This window comes from Malania oleifera, chromosome 7, assembly GCF_029873635.1.
Source record: "Malania oleifera isolate guangnan ecotype guangnan chromosome 7, ASM2987363v1, whole genome shotgun sequence".
Taxonomy (NCBI): Eukaryota; Viridiplantae; Streptophyta; class Magnoliopsida; order Santalales; family Ximeniaceae; genus Malania; species Malania oleifera.
The window spans coordinates 111,562,455-111,586,920 of NC_080423.1; positions in this window are offsets into that span (position 1 = coordinate 111,562,455).

Consider the following 24,466-nt stretch of genomic DNA (forward strand, 5'->3'; position numbering starts at 1 on the left):
CAGGGTTTCAAGTTGTGAACGCCACGAGTGTAGGGTTGGGTTTATTAGTAAGCCTCTCAGTAAGTCAGGTAAGGGGAATAAATTATAACAGTATTTTCTGAAATTACTGGTTGAATGAATATGTGAAAAGGGAAAATATGATATTTTTACCTTCGAATATTATGATATGAATATTAGACGAAATTGTGTGGCATGTGAGCAATATTGAAATGTGATGTTTTGTGATATGAAATATGATTATAGAAATGTTTTCTATAATGAATAGGGAAATATGAGAATATGTTATGTAATATTGAAAAATGTGGAACTTTCCGGAATGAGATATATATATATACTATTATGAGAATGGAATGAGTATTGAAATGATGAGAAAGAAACAAGAATGATGTGAATAGTGAAATGTGATATATACTATTGTGATAAGATATGAATACTAAAATATGAGTATGAAAATGTGAATATTGCTATGTAAATGCTGCAATGTGAATGTTGAAATATGATTACTGGAAATGTGAATATGAAAATGTGAATATTACAGTGTGAATACTGCAATGAAAATGTTGAAATGTGAATACTGAAATACGACTATGAGAATGTGAATATTGCAACGTGAATACTATAATATGAATGTGAAATGTGAATACTAGAATGGTGAATATATAAAAATGTGGAAAATTACAATGTGAATACTGCAAATATGAATACTGGAATGTGAATGAGAAATGTGAATGATGAACCCTGATGGACGATTGTTGATATTGAGCACGGTACCGTTGCTAGTGGTGATTACGTGCAATCACATGGACTCGTGAAGCGTGTGGCGTGATAGTCGAATGAGCCAGTGAGAAGGGTAGTTTTGCCCTTTGGGTCCGAACCAAGGTTTATGGCAGACCATTCGTACTACAAACGAGTATATGGATTGTTTATTTTGATCTAATCAGGTAGGCCAACCGTGGTTAGATTCAGCCATCAGGCCGCACAACCTTGACCATGGGGGCAAGCATGGTGTGGAGAATATCCTCAAGGCAGCCATGAGTTACAAACGTGGATGTACTAGTTACTGAGGACACTCATGTGCGAGATGATGAAATAAAATTGAAAGTGAAAAGAAAGAGTGTGAGTTTAATAACATAAATAATTAAGGCGAATTAGAACTCTCCGCCTGAGGGTTTATTGAGTAAGGTGAGTGCCTTGATAAGTATCAATTGTAGTCAAACCCGAGTTAATCAGGTAAGGTTACAAATGATATCAGATCAGAGGGGAGCTACATGTATGGGTGTGTAATCTCCCCTATCCTCGGGAACTTTCGCTGATAAACATGGGTTCAATATGAATGAGATTTAAAAAGAGAATTAAAGCTTTGAAAAGCGTGTGTTGTATATCTATATGATTATAAATGCGAAATTGGTATATGTTTCTCAGAAGGTATTATCAATGAAATGAATATATGTTATGATATAATGAAACTCATACTACCACACACTATAAATAATTTATTCCGTCTTACTGAGATAGGTCTCACCCAATCATTTAAATACTTCAGGAAACCGTAATAGGCCTGGAGATAGAGCTCCAAGATAAAGGGAAGTTGATACCCTGATTAGACAGGGTGAGTGTTTTTTTTGAGTTAGGGATGTATGTTTCCCCTAGAGTTTGATTGATTTTTGGGGATGAGTTAGATATGTATCTATATGTTTATAGATGTTTAGTACTCTGGTTATCTGTATTTTGGATGGTGTGTATGTATGGTCTTTCACTGTTAGGTATGTATTTATATGATAGACTAATTACCCACTATCCTTGTAAGAACCCAACCCGTGAGATATGCAGTAAATAAATAAGAAAAGGGTAAAACAGTAATTTGAGCAAGCTTCATCGATGAAACTCCAGTTTCGTCGACAAAGGCTCTTCTAATGTTCAACGACAAAATGCAGAGGTTTGATGATGAGTAGAAGCCGAGAGATTTTGAGAAATCCAAAAATCTCAGGCTTGTCGACAATGCCACCGCAACGTCGACGAATTTCCTTCGCTAGCTCATCAACGAGGTTAGCCGAGTCAAAGGATCTATAAATATCTTTTTCTTTGCTTCTTGTCTAAGATATCAAAATATTCTCTCTCTCTCTCTCTCTAGAAATCGAAGCTCCACTCTCTCTCTCTTGATTTCTTCTCCGTTCGTCATTAGAATCGACGATCCGACGTTATTGTGGGGATCAGCAAAGGAATCTTTATGCGTTCTGTGGAACAGATCTTCGTTTTTAGGTCTTCAGGTTTTGACCCAAAAATCGAGGTAAGACTTGGTTTTCATTTCCGTTTCACTAGATCTGTAGAGAGTAAGATTGTAAGTAATTATCGTACTGTGATTTATAGGTTTTGGGAACTCGGTTCGTTGTTTAAGATCCGTAGAGTTTGTGTTAGATTTTTGGGGAAAGGTAAGGGGATTCTGTTTATATCGGTTATTTTTGAAATTGGATTTGGTAGAACTGCGGTTCACAATCCTGTGTATGTTTTAGCTACTTATTTGGGGAAGTCTAACAAGTAAAATTACGAGATTTTCAAGTTACAATTTTTGGGAAAAAGGGGGCGTCAGGTTGCATCATTGGTTTCGTTGGAAAACCGAGGATATATTGTTGAATATATTGTGTTATGGAGATGGTTGTGCCTTGACTTGTTTTAAACTATATTTTGAAAATCATGATTTTGTGATTACCAAATGAGTGTGGAATGAATTGTTATATGAATATGCATTGAGTTGTGATTTGCTGAAACGAGATATAGGAATGTGTGTTCTGAATTGTTCCAGGTTATGAAAGAGTGTCCAACTTTATATCTGAGGGAGTGAAATACCACCTACCAATGGCAAGAGTGTCCGGCTTTATATTCAAGGGTGTGAAATATCGCCTCTTATCGACTGATCACCGAAGGGTGTAGATCCACCAGATGTACCGATACAATGCCATGGGAGCTTGGGGCTACGCCATGTGTCGGGGACGCTGTGTAATGCGGGCCAGCTTCGTGCCGAAGGGTGTGACGACACCGGGTTACTTGATCATGTGTGTGTTGAGAGCTATACTGGAACTATTTTGTGGAAATACTAGAACTGAACTGTGTATGTTTTATGTCATGATAACACTCATATACCACACACCGATATAACCTGATTTTGCCTTACAGAGATGTGTCTCACTCCTATCGTACTTACATATTTTCAGGTCCTTCGAGTAACCGGAACTAGCATCCTTGTGTGGGGAGCGTGATGGTCGATTTACTGCGTAGAGTACTTGTGTAAGTACTTGGACTATAATTGGGTTGTCGTTTTGCGTATTGCTGGCACCTTAGGTTATGTTTTGTATTATGGAGCTTAGACTTTATTTGTATAGACTCTGGTATGGTTCTATGTATGTATAGAATGAACTTTTCCGCTATGTATATGTCAAGTATGTAAATGTGTATAGGGTGTACGGGAACCCCACGAGGTTGGACCCTCATTCATTATATTATCATGTGTGTTTTGTATGATATAGGGACAAGTTAGGTTACTACATCACACCCTGGGGCCTATTGCCGGGTTTGGGGTGTGACAACTTGGTATTAGAGTTAACCAGGTTGTTAGGTCTTGCAAACTTGGTTAGGCGTAGCTATGTGTACATACTAGAGTATAGGATATAAGAAATGGGTAGAATAGGTCATTGGTTCTTTTCTTGCTAGACAGGGACTCATTGGTGGTGTTTTGTGTTTTTCCTCGAATGAAAATTTCAATAAAATCACGACAAACCATTGAAGGTTTTGTGTCGGTGTGATAGGACAGACCTGGACTCGTGAGATTGGTAGTTAACATGATTAGACATCAATGATTGTGTAAACTATATAGGAGTGTTGACCCTATGGGTCATATCCTGTTTTGATTATGACAAATACTCAGGTATTTAATGATTGCCAAGTTGATGTGCAGGTTTATCTTGGCAGTATCCTATGATGGCACTCAGAGACCCGGAGGAAAACGAAGACTCTGAAGACCCTTGATATAATTGATTTGTTGTAATTTATATTCGGGTCTATAATATTTAAGTAGGAAAGGTCTGTAATAGTAAATAGGTCTTTGGTTTGTAATAAGCTCACACACATCACATGCATGATAATACATAAGCTCAAACAAACCATGAATGAGAAAATGACCATAGAAAGACCTTAGGGTGTAAAGGTCGACTGACACCTGACTTTTTCGGTGTCTTCAAATTGGACCCCAAGTGCTTCTAGGACACTCATACTTTCACATATATTTGCTAGGCACTTAAATAGGGCTTTATTGTATTAAGACGGGACCGAAATGCACACTCGCTGCACTTTCGGTCGATCGGCCAAATCAGTTCATTTTTGGCCTGGTCGACCGAACCATCCTCGGTTCAACTGTTGACCTAGGTCCCGGTCGACCGAGCCCTTACAGTTCATTTGACCCCGGTCGACCGAACCACCTGGGAGTCAACATTTTGACCTCCCGGTCGACCGACCAACTTTGTACTCCAACTACTTGGTCGATCGAAAGGTCCTCGGGAGAATTCCCAGCGTTCTGGTCGACTGAACCATGCAGTTCAAAAAGGCCCGGTCGACCGAACCTCAGAAATTTGGAAAATCGCCTTGCCTCGGTCGACCGACCACTCAATTCAAAATACCCCTGGTCGACCGAGCCACTTGAGTCCTGGTCGACCGGACCTCTCGGGTTGCTCCTATTTTTTTTACCGCGATTAAATGGTTTAAGCAGGGTTAAAATATTTGAAAGGTCATTAAACTTTCCTAATTATTCCAAATAGGTCCCCAACGGTTATATTTCAAGGGTTGTCTATAAATACCCCCTCATTTGAGATAATTAGCATTGGATTAAAAATATTGATTAAGAGAAATTCTCTGAAAATCCCAAATCCTATAATACTTATATCCAATCCCCATTCACTCCTGCTTACCTTCTTCGATTTCTTAAATTCTCTGTAAGTCGATTGAGTGTTTATATTTAATAGGTTTGCTCTCCTATTCATATTTGATTGATTTATTTTCATTGAGAGCCAAACCTAAGTATTCTTAGAGACTTTGTTAATAAGTCTATCCTAAGAAGACTTTGATAGATCTTCTAAGATTTGCACCTTCATTGCAACATCTTAAGAAGATTGTATTTGTTTTTGGTTGCAAAACATTTTCAAAATACTTTCAAATATCTAGTGTGCTTTGTCTTGATAAATCTTTGAAGAGATATTTGTTTGTGTGAGAAAAATCTTTGTTGCAATATTCATTGATTTATATCTTTAGTTGAATACAAAGATTAAACTCTTTTTGCAAACCAAACTTATACATTGCTAGAACTTCATATACATATATGTATTGAGAAAACTTGTTGATTGAAATATATGAAGTTTGGATAATATCTTTGTTTGAGCACTTAGATTGAATACATCTTGTGATACAAAGATTGTAGTGTTCACATTCTCACGCACTGATTACAACGATAGTAAATCTATTTGAGAGTAGACATCTTAAACCACACTGAGCTTACATATTGAATCATATTGTGGTGTATGTGATATTGCGCGTATCTGGGTACACATCTGCTTTACTTGAAAGCTTATTCATTGTACCATTTGATTGTATTTCAAATATTGTCTTATTTCCAGGCACGGGCCTAAAGAGGGAGACTAGCCCTGGAATAGTCCCGGATTGGCTTAGACCCGGTTAGGAAAGCTAGGTGTGTCGTCCTGTTAAGGCGTGTAGGTTGAGGTCAGCCCCGCTAATTGACCTAGTTAAGGTTGAGGTCAGCCCTGTGTTAATTTGACCTGGTTGTAAACAGTGACGCTCCACCCTTAAGTGAGCCTTTAGTGGAATCCTCGAGCTTGCGAGCTAGAGGCGGGGACGTAGGCACAGTTGGCCGAACCCCGATAACATTTCGTGTGTTCATTTACATTTCCGCATTTTATATTTACCGCACATGTATGTTATGGGTGAATGATGCGTATAACTTAATTTCCACATTATATTTATCTACGCATTTGGAAATTGCATAGACTGACCATAGGTTGAGTATATATTGGTGTTGGATAGATTATCCTAGGAGAAAAAGTTTTAAATTCCAATTCACCCCCCTATTGCGAATACACCAATTCTAACAAGGAGGTAGGAATTCTAACTGATTCCTATTCTATGTTTCAGAATGGAGCCCAAGGACAACAACTTGGATAGTGGCTCTAAGGAGACTACGAGCAATGAGTCTCCTTCAGTGCCTCGAGGGCTGACGAGGCAGGTTATACGGGAGATCGGATGTAGTGTTAGGAGATGTGAACGTTCTCCTATTGCTGCGAGGTGTACCATTGAAAGGTTCACACGTATGCACCCTCCAACGATTTCATAAGGACTCGATCCGATGATAGCAGAGGACTGGGTCTAGAAGATCGAAAGGATTCTGGAGGTCCTACACTGCACAGATAAGCAGAGAGTCCTTTATGCCACCTTCCAGCTATCTGGGGAGGTCGGGCGATGGTGGATTGCGGTGAGTCTGCTGGAGAAGCAGAGAGCCGATCCTACAGAGATGACACGGAGCTGCTTGAAGGAAGTGTTCTTTGAGAGATACTTCCCGGCCTCCACACGTGATGTTAAGGTGGATGAGTTCTCTGTTTTGACACAGGGAGATATGATGCTGCAGGGGTATGCTGCTCGGTATATAGAGCTATCCCGTTTCGCTCCGTGCCTAATCTTGAACGAGTAAGAGAAGATTCAGAGGTTTGAGAAGGACCTAAGGAAAGACATCCACAAATTAGTGGGTATGCTGCAGATCCATGAGTTTTCAGTTTTGGTGGATAAGGCCACTGTGATCAAGACCGACATCCGAGAGGATGAGGTGGACCAAAAACCGAAGAAGAGGCTAGTGTCATCAGGTTCTCGTTAGGGATCATGGAAGAAGAGGAACCATGGCTTGAGTTACCGCTAGAATACCGTCAGGGTTCTCAAGTGGATTAGTCACGCGATTGTTGTATCAGATGCCATAGATGGCATAAAGGTGAGTGCCGGTCATTTGGGGGTAATTGTTACACTTGTAGAAAATTAGGCCACATGACTTGTGACTGCCGCGCACCGAAGAGAGACACACCTACATCCAGTGTGAACATAGGTAGCAATCAGATACATCGGGGGACCATCCAAGCAAACACAGCTCCGAAGAGGGTATATTCTCTTTGTAGTGACCCGAAGAATAATAACATTTTAATAATAAGAGGGAGAGAAAATAGATATAGAAATAGAAGGAGACCGCAAACTTCGTCGACGAACACAGGGTTTCGTCGACGAAGGCTTCAAGGATTTCGTCGATGAGAAAATACCGAGAAGGGTTCTGAGGCAGCCTGAATTTCATCGACAAATACAGGGTCTCATGTTGCGGGAAATTGCCAAGCTTCGTCGACGAACATAGGGTTTCGTCAACGAAGGCTTCAAGGATTTCATCGACGAACACAGGGCTTCGTCGACGAGAAAATACCGAAAAGGGTTCTGAGGCAGCCTGAATTTCGTCGACGAATATAGGGTCTCGTCAACAAAATTTGTGAAGGACTCGTCAACGAAGAACAAGCTCATCGACGAAATCCCTTGTTTTATATATACGAAAATCCGTGAATTATTTCATTTTTAAGAAATCTCTCTCTCTCCTCTCTCTCTCTCTCTCTCTCTCTCTACGACTCTCTCTCCCTTCTCTCTTCATTTCTGGCCCCACCAGTTGCCAGATCGACGATCCGAAGCTACCACGACGCTCCTGGTGGAATTCTCTACAAGTGTTCCGGAGCGGATCATCGAGAAAATGAAGTTGGATTTCATCCCAAATTCAGGGTAAGGTCTTTTATTGAGTTTTTGACTTTCTGATAGTTATAGGAAATGATGTAGACTAAGAAATACTGATGTTTTGTTCTGGGATATTGTCTTTTCAGGATGTTGAGTTAGGAATCCTGCGGGTATAGAGCCAGATTTTTTATAGGTGCTTTTCAAAGTTGAGGTAAGGGAAATATGCTATGTTAGGAGTTTTTGTAATGATATTAAAGATTTTATAAATGCATAACTACACCATTTTACTATACAGAATTTCTAGAATATGAGTTTGAAACAGTATTTGTTTTAGCATATGAGTTTAAATGCTTGTGTGGCCTGAGTAAATTTTTATGAGACGAAGAAATTTATACAGTTATTATAATATATCATACTAAACTGAATTGAGGGATGGCGATACGTAACGCCTCAATCTCAGTGAGAGATTATACAGATAAGGATATACATATACAGAGAAATTTACATGCATATACAGTTTTTATACGAGTAGTTTCATGAACAGATATTTATATATATATATATATATATATATACATATACATGTATGCATATTTATTCAGATCAGTATGTGTATCACACTTTTATACAGAATGTTATATATACAGAGATTACAACAATTACAGTACAGAAAGAAGGAGTTACGGTAATTTTGGAAACATGATGAAAACAGTAAAAGAGTATATATGTATATAAGTATATAGTATCAGATCCCTGAGGAAAGATACACAAACAGATACAGATTACAGAGCACGATACCGTTGCTAGATACAGATAGAGTGCAACCACATATCTCAGATAGTATGTGGGTACCGTCAGCCGTGCTCGGAGAGTATGTAGCTCCCCAGTACACTGGGTTGAGGGGGCCGGTTTGACGAGGTAGTAGCCAGTCCCGAGCTTAGGAGAGGATGCAGTTTGGCCGAGCTAAGGTAGTGTAGAGTATGATGACTTATCTGGAGGGCTGACCAGATAGAGTCCCACCTACGGGCCGCACAACCTTGTCATGAGGGGTCAAATCATTACGTACAGAGTCCCAGGGAATAAGTACAGTTATATCTATATGTATACAGTTTTACAATATATGATGAGTATAGTATGGTATTATCAGTATGAAAAGTAGAAAATACAGACAATACAATACATTTTTAATTGAGCAAGAAAGATATGTTTTATAGATTATTTATTGCATTACAGTTTAGTTGCTATTTTTAAGTATTCTTAACTTAGTTGCCACACATTAGTAATAGCATATTTCCACTTACTGAGCGTCGACTCACCCCATTATTTTACCATTTTTCAGGTGAGCCAATTAGGCGAGCAGATCAGGCTTGCGGATAGAAAGTAGTTAGATCACCCTGGTTATAGGGTGAGTTTTTGTCAGAGCTGTATATCTTTTTAAGTAGATGACACTAGAGGGATATTTTTGTATGGTTGGTATATTCTGGATTCTGGTATTGTACAGTTTATGTATAAATGGTTTTATGATTTGTGTTTCTGCTGCGTAGGAATGTTTATTGTATATATAAAAAAAAATGATAAGAATTTTGGAGGTCGTTACACTTTTACTCCAACAGATGCTGACCGTGCGGGGAATGTAGTGACAGATATTATTGCTTTCAAATAGAGTTGTTGTTTTATTTGATTCAGATGCAACCCACTCTTTTGTATCTATGAGCTTCGTAAAGCTGTGTGGAGTTGAGACCCAAGTTATGAATAAGGGGTTATCTGTAGCTACACTGTCTGGAAGTGTAATATCCTATAAGAGGATGTTGGGAGGCTACCCAATGGAAATTCAGGGAAGGCTGCTACTGGTGAATCTTGTGGTGTACGATATGTCTAGTTTTGACATCATACTGGGGATGGATTGGTTATCCTCCAGTTATACTGTGATCAACTGCCAAGGAAATACGATAGTATTCAGACCTCTTGGGGAGCAGGAGTATGAGTTTGTAGGATCGTGTGTGCGTTCGACGCCACAAATTCTATCAGCATTACTATTGGACGGATTTTAGGGGTACATAGCTTGCGTGAAGGAACCACCACGGGATGAGTTGAAGCTCGAGGATATTCGAGTAGTTAACAAGTTCCTGGATGTATTTCCAGAAGACTTACCCAATTTACCTCCAGATCGTGAGGTGGAGTTTGTGATAGAGTTGCTGCCTGGAAAGGCACCGATCTCTAAAGCTTTATACCGGATGGCTCCAGCAAAACTTCAGGATTTGAAGGAGCAATTGTAGGAATTACTGGACAAGGGCTTTATTCGACTTAGTGTTTCACCATGGGGAGCTCCATTTTTTTTTGTAAAGAAGAAGGACGGGTCGATGTGCATGTGCATTGATTACCGTGAGATCAACAAGGTGACTGTGAAGAATTATTACCCATTGACTCATATCGATGATCTCTTTGACCAGTTACAGGAGATGCAGGTCTTTTCAAAGATTGACGTACGGTCAGGGTATCATCAAGTGAGGGTTAGATCTGAGGATGTTGCGAAGAGTGCTTTACAAACTAGATACGACCACTACGATTTCTTAGTCATACCTTTTGGGTTGACGAATGCTCTGGCAGTGTTTATGGATCTGATGAATAGGGTTTTTCATGAGTACCTGGACCAGTTTTTAGTGGTATTTATCGACGATATTCTGGTATATTCGAGGAGTCCGGAAGAGCACGAAAATCATCTGAGGTTGGTGCTATAGATTCTGCAAGAGAGGAAACTATATGCCAAGCTGAAGAAATGTGGGTTCTGGTTGAATCAGGTCGCATTTTTGGGCCATGTGGTGTCTAAGGGTGGTATCTTAGTTGATCCTAGCAATATTAAAGTTGTGGTCGATGGGGTGAGACCGAAGAGTGTGTAGGAGGTTCAGAGTTTTCTGAGGCTGGCGGGTTATTATCGTCAGTTCATGGAGGGATTCTCTAAGTTGTCTAGGCCTTTAACACGATTGACCAGGAAGGGTGTGAAGTTTGATTGGACCAAAGATTGTGAGTGGTGTTTCCAGGAGTTGAAACAGAGACTGGTTACTGCTCCAGTCTTGACCATTCCTTCTGGGGATGGCGATTTTGTGATCTATAGAGACACATCTATGAAGGGTTTGGGATGTGTGCTTATGAAATGGGGTAAGGTAATAGCTTATGATTCTTGGCAACTCAAAGAATACGAGAAGAATTATCCTAAGCATGATCTGGAATTGGGTGTTGTAGTTTATGCACTGAAGATCTGGCGACACTACTTGTATGGTGTTCAATGCAAGATTTTCACTAACCACAAAAGCCCCAGGTACTTTTTCACACAGAAGGAGTTGAACATGAGGTAAAGATGGTGGCTTGAGCTGATCAAAGACTACAATTGCACCATTAGTTATCACCCGAGGAAATCTAACGTAGTAGTTGATGTGCTAAGTCAGAAGTTGGAGCATGCGGCAATATCTGCATTTGTGGTTCAGCATCATATCCGACGGGATCTGGAAAGCCTTGGCATAGAGTTTGTGGCCGGAGATCATCGGGATTTCATTGTTAGTTTGGTGATCCAACCGACTTTGTTTAAACGTATTAAAGCCGTGCAGGCTAGTGATGCAGAGTTAGTTGAGATTATGGAGAAAGTGTAGCAGGGGTTGGCTACGGATTTTAACATCTCTGAGGGAGGAGTGTTGAGGTTTGGAATCAGGCTGTGTGTTCCAAACGACGACGAGATCAGAAGTACGACTATAGAGGAAGCGCATCGTTCTTTATGTATGATACATCCTAGTAGCACGAAGATGTATCGGGATTTGTGCGAGACCTTCTGGTGGAGTGGTATGAAAATGGAGATTGCTCGGTTCGTGGAGTAATGTCTGATGTGTTAGTAGGTGAAAGCTGAACATTAGAGGCTGGCAGGGTCGTTACAACCCTTAGTTATTCCAGAGTGGAAATGGGAGCACATTTCCATGGAATTTGTTACCGGATTGCCGCTAGTGCTTCATGGGCAAAATTCCTTTTGGGTAATCATGGACAGGTTGATGAAATCTGCTCACTTTGTACCGATGAAGGTTAACTACTCTTTGAGTAAGCTAGCAAACTTGTACGTGCATGAGATAGTTAGAATCCACAGGGTACCAGTGTCCATTGTTTCAGATCGAGACCCAAGGTTTACCTCTAAATTCTGGAAGAGCTTGCACAAAGCACTGCGGACGAAGTTTACTTTCAATACAGCATTCCACCCCCAAACTAATGGATGGTCGGAGAGAACAATACAGATTTTGGAGGATATGTTACGAGCTTGTGTGTTAGACTTCGGTGGTGGTTGAATTCAGTTTTTGCCACTAGTAGAGTTTTCCTATAATAATAGCTTCCAGGCTAGTATCGGGATGACACCTGTAACGCCCCGAACCCTTAAACCCGGGTCCGGCGCATTAAACCTGATAAAATCCCGATAATCCATAATATATGCAGTGGAAAACATAAACATAATCTCCATATAACATAATACCAGAGTTTACTAATTCTAACTATAATCCACAATAAATCATCCATCATCTGCATTTCCATAAATCTACATAGCTCCCAAAACATTTCAGTATTTTCACAATTATTCCTTACTCAACAGCCTTAAAACATAAAGACATAAAACATAAATATTTACATTTCCCAAAATTAACATCGAAATATACCATTTTCTTTTTCTATTTTCCACTAATGCTATAAAAACCTTGAGCTTTCAAAGCTCGATCTCGAGGAAACCCTGAAAAATGATAAATTCATATTCGGGTGAGACACATCTCAGTAAGGGAAGAAACGATATATTAAAACGGCGTGTGACTAACATGAAGTTTATAAATATAATTTTAATAACATTTGCAAAACATTATCATAACACTGAAATCATTCTTTGAACCTAACCAAACACATGCAAAAGATTTAACCCACGAGATTACCTGAAGATAGGGGTGATTACCCGCCCATACAAGTAGCACCCCTTCATTCTAATACTTAGGTAACCCTAGGGTTGCTACTGAAGCATACCAGTGCACTCACCTTACTCAGTAAGCCCTCAAGTATTGGATTGATCTCGTACTCACAAAGTTCAAACAAAGGTTTACTGGTGAAAGCTCCCAAGAATAGGGAAATCTACCCGCTCATACAAGTAGTTTTCCTCTGCTCTAGCACATTATGCAGCTTACTGTTACACCTGATACAACTAGGGCACTCGCCTTTCTCAGCAAGTCCTCCGGCGAAGAGTTTGCCTCGCCCAAACGTAACATGTTCTACTAGCATAAATACTGCTAATACCATAATACATTATTCTTCCTGTCATTGTTCAACCATTCACCTATGTTCATGTTCATAACTTTAACGTTTCACTTCATTTTACTTTAAGTGACTCTTTCCCATTTTACATTTTTCATATTTCACATTTCATTTTCATTTCATTCATTTCCATTATCATTTCATTTCATTACATACCTAGCATCTTTCAGCTGTTTTACCCAGCATCTTTTAGCTGCTTTACCCATCATTTTTCAGCTGTTATACATTTACCTAACATCTTTCAACTATTTTACCTAATATTTTCAGCTGTTACACATTTACCCAGCATCTTTCAGCTGTTTTACCCAACATTTTTCAGCTATTTACCCAACATTTTTCAGCTGTTTACATAGTAGCATTAACACACACAAGCAACATAATCCATATCATGTTTTATTCACAATGCATTACTTACTTAACCTGCATCTTATACATTTAACATATATTTCCACACAACATTCTTATTTACTCGTGCCACACAATTTAGTAATAAAATTCATACACCGAGTGTAAATAAGTCAACCAACATTTAATGTTTATATACTGAAAATACCTTTGATTCCTTACATAATTACCTTGAAAATATTTTTCCACTTTCATCAGTTCATTTTCACATATACATATCTAATACACAGCCATAAACTCAAAAATAATATTATTTAAAAAGTTGACATTTTAAACCCATACCGAAACATATACACGTACATATAACACAATTTCTTTCTCATTAAATACATAAAAATTCTAATTTAATATATATTTTTTCCCTTACCTGATTTCTTGAACTACGTCAATAGGGACCCCGAAAAATACCTACGGTGCTCACCCAGGCCCTGAATTAAAAATCCTAATTCCATTAAATTAATCCTAAATAAAATATTATTTTAATATTTCCTAGGCCCTTAAATTCTAACAAAATAAATATATCCTTCAATATAACCAAATTACCAAATTTCTCAAATGTCACTCTCGCTTTGGAGTGGGGCCTAGAAAACCCCAATTGAAACTTTACTTATGTTAAAATGACGACAATCACGACTATGACACCATGGTAGTGTCTGATCGTCGATTTAACAGCAGATTTAATAAGAAATTGAGAAATTATGGGAAAATTACCTTACCCTAGGAATGATGCCTACGTTGTTCCCACGACAAATCTGTTCCAATGGAAATGTCGGTGGAGGAATTAGGAATCCAACGGCACCTTCTATTTCCCGATCGGTCGAATATCCATCGATAAATAAGGGAGAAGAGAGAGGTGGAGATGGAGAGGCAACGGAGAGCGCAGAGCACAAAGAGAGAAGGAGAGACGCGCCAGTTATTTCAGGAAACTGAAAGCTTCTTGAAGATGTTTTTCTTCTTTTTTTCCTTTTTTTTCTTTACTTACTTAACTTAACTTAACTTACATATACTTATATATATATATATATATATATAATCACCATTTTACTTTACTTAATTAATTCAAGTTAATAATGTTTAACTAATTAATTACTAATAAATAATTTTAATTTAATTATTTTTTTCTATTCCCTTTATTTGTTTATTTAATAAATCAATTTAATAATGTTTAACTAATTAATTGATTAATATTTTTAATTAATTAATAATTTTATTATTATTACTTTTTTATTTAATAACTCTCTTTTTTTCCCAGGTTATTACAGCACCGTTCGAGGCTCTGTATGGTCGAAGGTGTCAGTATGACGACCTGCTTAATTTTCCACCCCCTTTTTTTAAAAAAAATAAAATAAAATAAAATCAATATCATAAATCCCAGCTCAGCAGATCATAATACACCTGCATCTGTGGGTACCAGGGATAAATCAGAACATAACACGGAAGCCTAAGCTGCTGGAAACATATAATCACAATATTGCAAATACAAAACATCCATCATATTACTACAAATACCAGAGTCACTACATCCACTGTATCTCAATATATACATCCCAGAATAACAAATTTTAGGGACACTTCCTATAAAAATCTATCTGTCCCTACAAAACTACCCTTCAAAAAGGGCAGACAACAGTTTTAACTCAACGGGGCTTTTCCCATTCTCCTATCTGGAGCTCCTGTAAAGTTTATAAAATTTTGGGGTGAGACACCTCTCAGTAAGGGAAATAAACTAATACCAGTGTGTGACAACATGAGTATTTCGTGTTCTACATATACCATACATAATATATTCAATAACTGTTTTGTCAAATCTGGAAAAACATACATATATCAAATCATGGTAGAACATACTGCATTTTCATAAACAAATCTCATCTCATATAATAATAATAACATAAAACATTTTTGGTAGGTTAGCTGGCTGTTGTCATGTATTACCCCCACATGACTGGGTTGTGTGGCCCGAAAGCGGGACCTGACAATGATTGGCTGACCACTGCCAAGTTAAAAGCACAGTTTGTAAGTCTGATGGGTCTGCCTGACCTAGTCCGTACACTAGGGGCGCTCACACACATCTTAAAAACCACATCGACAATGGTTGATTGTGAGCATGTGTGCTGGACTTTGGAGGTCGTTGGATACAGTATTTGCCACTGGTTGAGTTTACGTATAACAACAGCTACTAGGCCAGCATTGGGATGGCACCATATGAGGCACTGTATGGCAGGAGGTGCCGATCCCCATTGTACTGGGATGAGGTTGGTGAGAGACAGGTATTGGGGCTAGAGCTGATACAGCAGATTCAGGATAAAGTCAGACTCATCAGAGACAGGATCAGGACAGCGCAGAGCCGGCAGAAGAGTTATGCTGATACTCGTCGGCGAGAATTGGAGTTTGACACAGGAGATCACGTATTCCTGAAGGTGGCACCGCAGAAAGGTGTTATGAGGTACGGGAGGAAGGGTAAGCTGAGCCCTAGGTATATTGGACCATTCGAGATTCTTGAGAGAGTGGGTCCAGTTGCCTATCGTTTGGCATTACCACCGGTCCTATCTAGGATCCATGACGTATTCCACGTTTCTATGCTGAGGAAATACGTCCCAGACCCCTTCCATGTGATCAGATATGAGGCACTGCAGTTGGGTGATACTTTAGCTTATGAGGAAGTGCCAGTGCAGATTCTTGACTGGAAGGAACAGGAGCTACGCACGAAGAAGATTCCACTGGTAAAAGTTCTATGGCGTAACCATGCTGTTGAGGAGGCTTCCTGGGAACTAGAGGATCAGATGCGCCAGAGATATCCGCACTTATTCGGTGGAGTTAGAGCTGAGCCAGTCATGTGAATGGAATAGTATTGTAGTTTTTATTTGTATAGTATAACGTAAGATAAATAGAATTTTTAGTTTTGAAAAGTGAATGGTTTTGGAAAAATTTTGAATAGTTGTAATCTCCCAGAATCGTCGTTGTAACCACGGTATTCCTCCGCCATAAGTGAGGGTAATCAATAAAAATTGAAAGTGTTTTCACTAAGAAAGGGAAACAGGGGAATGACAAATTTCGAGGACGAAATTTTTATAAGGAGGGGAGAATGTAAAAACCCCAAAAAGAGATATAAAAGATTAATAAAATGATTCCAAAAAAATAAAAAAAAATAAAAAAATAAAAAAATAAGAAAATTAAATTAAATTAAATTAAAATTTTTTTTTAAAAAAATATTAATTAATTAATTAATTAGACGAATTTAAAAATAAAAGGAAAAAAAATTAATTGATTAAAATTAATTTTTTTTATTAAAAAAAATATTATTAATATTAATTAAATATTATTATTATTATATTTATCCTCCTGAAGCTTCAACAAGCTTCAGGAGATTCAAGTATTATTATTATTATTATTATTATTATTATTATTATTATTATTATTATTATTATTATTATTATTATTATTATTATTATTCTTCTTCTTCTTCTTCTTTTCTTTTCTTTTCTCTGTAACTCTCTGCATCTCTCTCTCTCTCCTCACGTTCTCTCTCCCTCTCTCCTCGATTTCATGACGGATTTTCGCCCGATCGAAAATCCAAAAATACCACTGGACTCCATTCGCCGCTGCCGTCATTTCTACCGGAGTGGATCGGTGGTAGGAGCGGCGTAAGCGTATTCCCTGGGGTAAGCCATTTCCCCCTTTTTCTTTAATTTCTTGCAAAATATAAGCCCAATTGACGAACGGACACCACCACGAGAATCTAGGAATGATTCTCTACAAGTCTAGTGGGACGGAATTCTCGTGGGGGTGTCGGGCCAAAACTCCAAATTTGGGGTGCGGTGATTATTAAGGGGCTTATTTTTAATTAATTAGCATTAATTTAGAAATGCTAAAATATTGAGCATTTTGGGTTGAAGTAGGATTTCTGGAATTTTGGGCCCGGGTGAGCGTCGCGGGTGTAATTTTGGGACCCGTAGGCAAAATTTAGAAAATTAAGTGGGGGTGTTAAATAATAGTTTAAATATTAATTTGAGGTATATGGAGTCTAGGGAAGGCTAGATGGGTATTATTTTGGAGAAATAGATTAATTAATTTGGAGAAAATGTAAATTGCAGGAGTTGAATTTCAGACGCCAAGGGCGTAGAATTTGGGATTCTAGGGAGACTCTCAGGAAGTCAGGTAAGGGGAATAAATTATAGCAGTGTTTTTAGAATTATTATTTGAATGAATATGTGAAATTGAGCATATGATATTTTGTCTGAAAATTATTATGATATAAATATCAGATAAATTGTGTGGCATTTAAGTAATTGTAAATTGTGATATTTTGGAGTGTAAAATATAATAATGTGTAATTTCTGAGAAAATATTGAAATGAGAATTACTGATCTGATTTGTGAAAAATAATGTAATATGGTATTATTATATGAGTGGAAATGTTTTGCCTGGAAAATGAGATTTTGTGAATTATTGATATTGGAAAATAATGAAATGTTGTATTTATTTGTGAGTGAAAATTATTTGCATGAGAAATGAGTATTTTGGGAAAATGTGAAAAATACATGAAATATGATATATGATATTACGAGATGATGAAATGTGCACAGAAAATGATGAGAATATTTATATTGAACTGAATTGTGATATACTGAAATATAATTGATGAAATGCCAATACCGCATAATGATTGCGGGTATGTGGTGGTAAACCCTGTTGGATGGTTATGATATTTAGCACGGTACCGTTGCGAGTGGTTTTAGTGCAACCACACGGACTCTTGGAGCATGTGGCGTGACAGTCGACTGTGCCATTGTGTAGGGTTGTTGGGCCCCCTGAGTCCGGATCAGGGTATTAGGCCGGCCAGTCGTACTACAGACGCAATATGTGATATGATATTTGATCTAACTGGGTCGGCCAACAGTGGTTAGATCCAGCCTTCGGGCCGCACAACCTTGATCATGGGGGGAAGCATGGCGTGTATAGAAAGATCCTCAGGGTGGCCATGAGTTACAAACGCGATGTTGGTATTTGATACCGAGGATACTCATGAGCCGAAAAGTAAAGTGGAAATAAAAAGTGAAAGAATGATAAAATTGGCTAAAACGAGAAATGAAAGAAAGAATGGAAATTGAGAAATAAAGAATGATAAAATTGAGAAATGGAACAGTGTGAGTTAATAATATAAATAATTAAAGCGAAGTGAAACTCTCCGCCTAAGGGCTTACTGAGTAAGGTGAGTGCCCTGATGGGTATCAGATGTGGCTATACCTGACTGCATAACGTGTTAGGGCAGAGGGAAGCTACCTGTATGGGTAGGTAATCTTCCCTATTCTCAGGAACTTCGCGTGTAAATATGTGTTGGAAATCATTAAATTTGATAAATGATTTTTAAGCTTATAAAAGCTTATGTTGTATATTTATATGATTATATGTTTGTGAATATCAGTGTATTTTCTCAAATGAAATGGTGATTTGAAAAGTAAACTGTATTATAATTCTACTCATTTAACCACACACTGTAAATAATCTATTCCTTCTTACTGAGATGTGTCTCACCCAAATTATCTAAATTTTTCAGGGAACAGAGATAGGCCAGGTGGTAGAGCTCCGTGATCATAGGGAGCTGGGACCCTGAGATACAGGGTGAGTTTTGACTAGGGAGGTGTGGTTTCCTAGGATTGTATTATTTTTGGGTATGAGATAGTGTTGTGTATTTATGTATGTTGATACTCTGGGTATTGTATTCTGACTTATGTGTATATACTGGCTTCCGCTGTTAGGTTGTTTAATAAAATACTTTTTACCCGGTATCCAATGCGGGTCGGGTCGTATGAATGGTACTAGGATTGTTGACGTGGCCGATTTGTGGATGTTGTGGATTTATGACGTGATTATTTATTTATTAAAAGAAAAAAAAATTGTACAAAAATCGGGGCGTCACATACCTGGCTACTGAGAAAGCCCCCAAAATATTCTAGTCTAACACCTGAAGGATTTCCTAACCAATACCTTGAAAATGAAAACTCCCAGTATTAAACTTTAGTATTTTCATGCGTACATCATTTTCTATAACTATCTCAAGACCAAATTTGACTTAAAAAGCATTACCTCAACTCACGGATGATTTCCAACTTGCTTTCACCAACAATCCGCTCTAGTAGGTTTGGAGAGAACTTCCCCAGGAGCGTCGTGGTGGCTTCAAACTGTCGATCCGGCGTAAATCTAGCCCGAAATCGAAAAAAGAGAAAGAGAGAGAGAGAGAGAGAGAGAGAGAGAGAGAGAGAGAGAGAGAGAGAGAGAGAACCGAAGGGGAGAGAGAGAGAGGAGAGAGTCAGCTTCTTTAGGAAGTTCAAAATTTGGATTTTGCTATTTATAGAGCAGGGGATTCGTCGACGAGCCACGTCATTCGTCGATGAATCCTTCAATAATTTTGTCGTTGAAATTCAGTTGGCTCAAACGTATCTCGGTATTTCTTCGTCGACGAATCCCCTGTATTCGTCAACGAATTCTCTTATACCCTCATCGACGAGTCCCCTGTATTCATCGATAAATTTTATTATACCTTCGTCGACGAATCCCCTGTATTCGTCAACGAAGCACTGATGATTTCCCCTTGGTTATTCCTTCCAAAGTGCAATGTCATCGACGAACACAAACATCGACGAAGTCGACTGCCTCCTTCTATTTTCGGTTTCCATTTTCCTCTCTTTTTATTATATAAACCTCATTATTATTCGGTTCGTTACAGTCAGTCTCCTCTGTATTGGGATGAGATTAGTGAACATCAGGTTTTAGGACCTAAACTCGTGCAATAGGTGTCTGAGAAGGTGTGTTTGATCCAGGTTAGAATTAAATCGGCTCAAAGTCGGCAGAAGAGTTACACGGATGTTCGCCACCGTAAGTTGGAATTCAAGGTGAGGGGCAAGATATTCTTGAGAATCGCTTCGATGAAAAGGATGATGAGATTCAGGAAAAAAGGTAAGCTGAGCCCGAGGTATATCGAACCATTCAAGGTTCTTGAGCGAATGGGTCTGCTAATTTAACAGATTGCACTACCCCCAGTGCTCTCGAGGATCCACGATGTGTTTCACGTATCTATGTTGACGAGGTACGTGTAACGACCCGAATTTTAAATGAAATTTAAATGATAAAAAAAAAAAGGAAATGGAAGTTGGGAAAAGAAGGGATGCTGCTAAGCTTCGTCGACGAACACAGGGTTTTGTCGACGAAGGCTTTAAAGATTTCATCGACGAGAAAACACCGAAAGGGGTTCTGAGGTAACCTGAATTTCGTAGACGAATACAGGATCTCATCGACAAAATTTATGAAGGACTCATCGACGAAGGTCGGGCTCGTCGACGAATTTCGTTGTCCTATAAATATGGAAATCCGGAAGTTTAAAGCTTCTTTAAGAAGCTAACTCTTTTCCCTCTCTCTCCCCTTCGGTCCTCTCTCCTTTTTTTGTCGATTTCGAGCCAGATCTTCGCTGGATCGACAATCCGAAGTCACCATGACGCTCCTGGCGGAGTTCTCTCCAAATATGCTGGAGTGGATCATCGGTGAAAGTAAGGTGGAAACCATCCCAAATCCAGGGTAAGGCTTTTTACTTAATATTTGGATTTGTGACAGTTGAGAAAAGTGTTTTATGCGTTAAAATATTAAAGTTTAATATTGAGAGTTTTCATTTCCAGGGGTGTTGATTGGGAACGTTGGGAATCATCCCTGAGTTGAGGTAATACTTTTAAGCCGAATTTGACTTAATGGTAGTTATAAGAAATGTTATACACGTTGAAATACTAAAGTTTAATTCTGTGAGTTTTTATTTTCAGGGTATTGAGTTAGGAACCCTGCGAGGGCGGGGAAGACTTTCTTAAGGGCTGTTCAGGAATCAGGTAAGGGAATAAAATTAACTAGTTTTGTTTTGAGAAAATGCATGTATATATATATAGCATCTGGTTTCAGGAAAAATAAATATATTTATATATATGATTTATATTTAGAAAATACTGTTTAAATGATGATATGTTGAATACGTGGAAAATTTGTTCAGTGTGGCATGAGTATAAAAATGTTGTGAAATAATGTTTTCTGGGGAATGGGGATGATATGGATTTCTATGAAGGAAAACCGGCATACGGGATGAGATATTTATATATATATATATATATATGATTTTATAGCGTATGGACCATGCTATGTGGATGGGATTTGCCGGTATACGGGCCGAGCCATGTGATTTTCTAGCATACGGGCCGGGCTATGTGATTTGCCAGCGTACGGGTTGGGCTATGTTATTTGCCGGCGTACAGGCTGAGCTATATGATTTTTGAGCGTACGAGCTGAGCTATGTGATTTGCCGGCGTACGGGCCGAGCTATGTGATTTGGCAACGTACGAGCTGGGCTATGTGATTTGCTAGCATACGGGCCAAGCTATAAAAAAATGTGTAATACCAGCGTACGAGCCGATGATTTTCATGATACATGTATATATATGCAAATGATATGATTGATGTGAAAATGAATGATATGTGATATCTATGTATCACGATTTTAGTATATGTATATGATATCAGAACCTGGTTGGCTTGTTTTAGGCTAGCACTTGCATGGTACCGTTGCTATGTGTCCATGGTCTTCGTGATCATGATATCTGTGTTAACGCCGCTGTACGGAGTGGTGTGAGATTGGATGGTCGATGTGGTTATTTTCAAGAAGTATGCTGTTATCGCCCCTGGTGTACGGACCAGTCTGGATAGACCCATCGGACCTACAGATTAGACTATTGACTTGGCAGTGGTCGGCCAACCATTGTCAGGTCCTGCCTTCGGGCCACACAACCCAGTCATGTGGGGATAATACATGACAGCAGCTAGCTAACCTACCAGGAATGTTTTATGTAAAAACCCCTAAAACAGAGATATAAAAAAAAAAAAAAAAAATTTAGTGGAGTGATTTCCAAAAAAAAAAAAAATTAAAAAAATAATAAAAATAATAAAATAATAAAAAATAAAATAAATAAATAATTAATTAATTAAATAATTAAATATTTAATTAATTAACTAATTAATTAATCGGATTTAAAAGAAAAAAAAAATTAAAAAAAATTAATTAATTAATTAAAATTTATTTTTATTTTTATTAATAAAATATATTATTATTAATAATATTAATTAAATATTATTATATATATATATATATATATATATATATGTTAACCACCTGAAGCTTCTTGAAGCTTCAGGTGGATTCCTAAAGGTAATTCACGCGCCAGATTTAATTCATACTATTCTTCTTCTTCTTCTTCTTTATTTATTTATTTATCTTTTGACCTGCAACTCTCAGAACTCTCTCTCTCTCCTCACGTTCTCTCTCCCTCTCTCCTTGATTTCGCGACGGATTTTCGCCCGATCGAAAATCCGAAGATACCACTGGACTCCATTCGCTGCTGCCGTCATTTCTACTGGAGCGGATCGATGGTAGGAGCGGCGTAGGCATATTCCCTGGGGTAAGCCATTTCCCCCTTTTTCTTTAATTTCTTGCAAAATATAAGCCCAATTGACGAACGGACACCACCACGAGAATCTAGGGATGATTCTCTACAAGTCTAGTGGGACGGAATTCTCATGGGGGTGTCGGGCCAAAACTCCAAATTTGGGGTGCGGCGATTATTAAGGGGCTTATTTTTAATTAATTAGCATTAATTTAAAAATGCTAAAATATTAAGCATCTGCGAATGAAATAGGATTTTCGAAATTTAGGGCTCGGGTGAGCGCCGCGGGTGTAATTTTGGGTCCTAAGGAATTTCTTAATAGTCAGGTAAGGGAATAAACTAAAGCAGTAATTTTTCATACAAATTATTATTGATTATGAGTAAATTTATTTTCAGAAAAGCATATGTTATATTGTGTATTACACATGAAATGTACGATTGGGAAAAATATTGCTATGATGATTAAAATATATATGTATGTATGAGATGTAAGGAATTCACGATTTTAGAATATGAAGAATGACTTTTAATAGCATATGTGTGGCATGAATATTATTTTATGTGAAATGTATTATGATGTGAAAGATTTTACGAATCAAGCAGTTATGGAAATATGAGTTATGTTGTGATAAATGATGTATTTTCAGTATATATATACCTGAAACAATTTTGGCGCGAGTCCATATATTTATGTTATCGGCACGAGGCCGTATTTATGTTATTGGCGCGAGGCCATGTATTTATGTTATCGGCACGAGGCCGAATCTATGCTATCGGCACGAGGCCGTATTTATATTATTGGCACGAGGCCATATTTACTATGATTTTGGCGCGAGGCCATATGTATGATTTCGGCGCGAGGCCGTATCTATGTTTTCGGCACGAGGCCGTAATGATGTTATGTATGATCATGTATTATATGTTTTCATAACCAGGATGTTAGTTTAGTTCAGACCAGGAGCTCGGTACCGTAGCTATGGGTTCATTTTGGCACGAGGCCTTATTAGTGCTACCGTCCCACGAGGGGATGGGAGATGGATAGTCGATGTGGCTTTCAGTAGAGTGTGGACGTCCACCTGGCAGTCCGGACCAGGGTGTGGAGGGCTCATCGTACTTACAAACATATTTGATTCGGCAGTGGTCGGCCAGCCATTGTCGGGTCCCGCCTTCGGGCTGCACAACCCGTCATAGGGGGTAATACATGACACCAGCTAGCTAGTCATCCTGGGTTTGTTTTCAGTACTACAATTATAACAGATGATTTTATGTGTGATATGATTTGTTAACAGATGTGAAAATATATGTTTACCCAGTACGATATGATTATGTTTATAGAATTATGAAATGTACTGTATACGTACAAATGCATTAAATATTCATGTTGCCACACAGCTGTATTTAGTTTATTTTCCCTTACTGAGAAGTGTCTCACCCCCAAACTTAATTAATTTTTCAGGAGCTCCTGA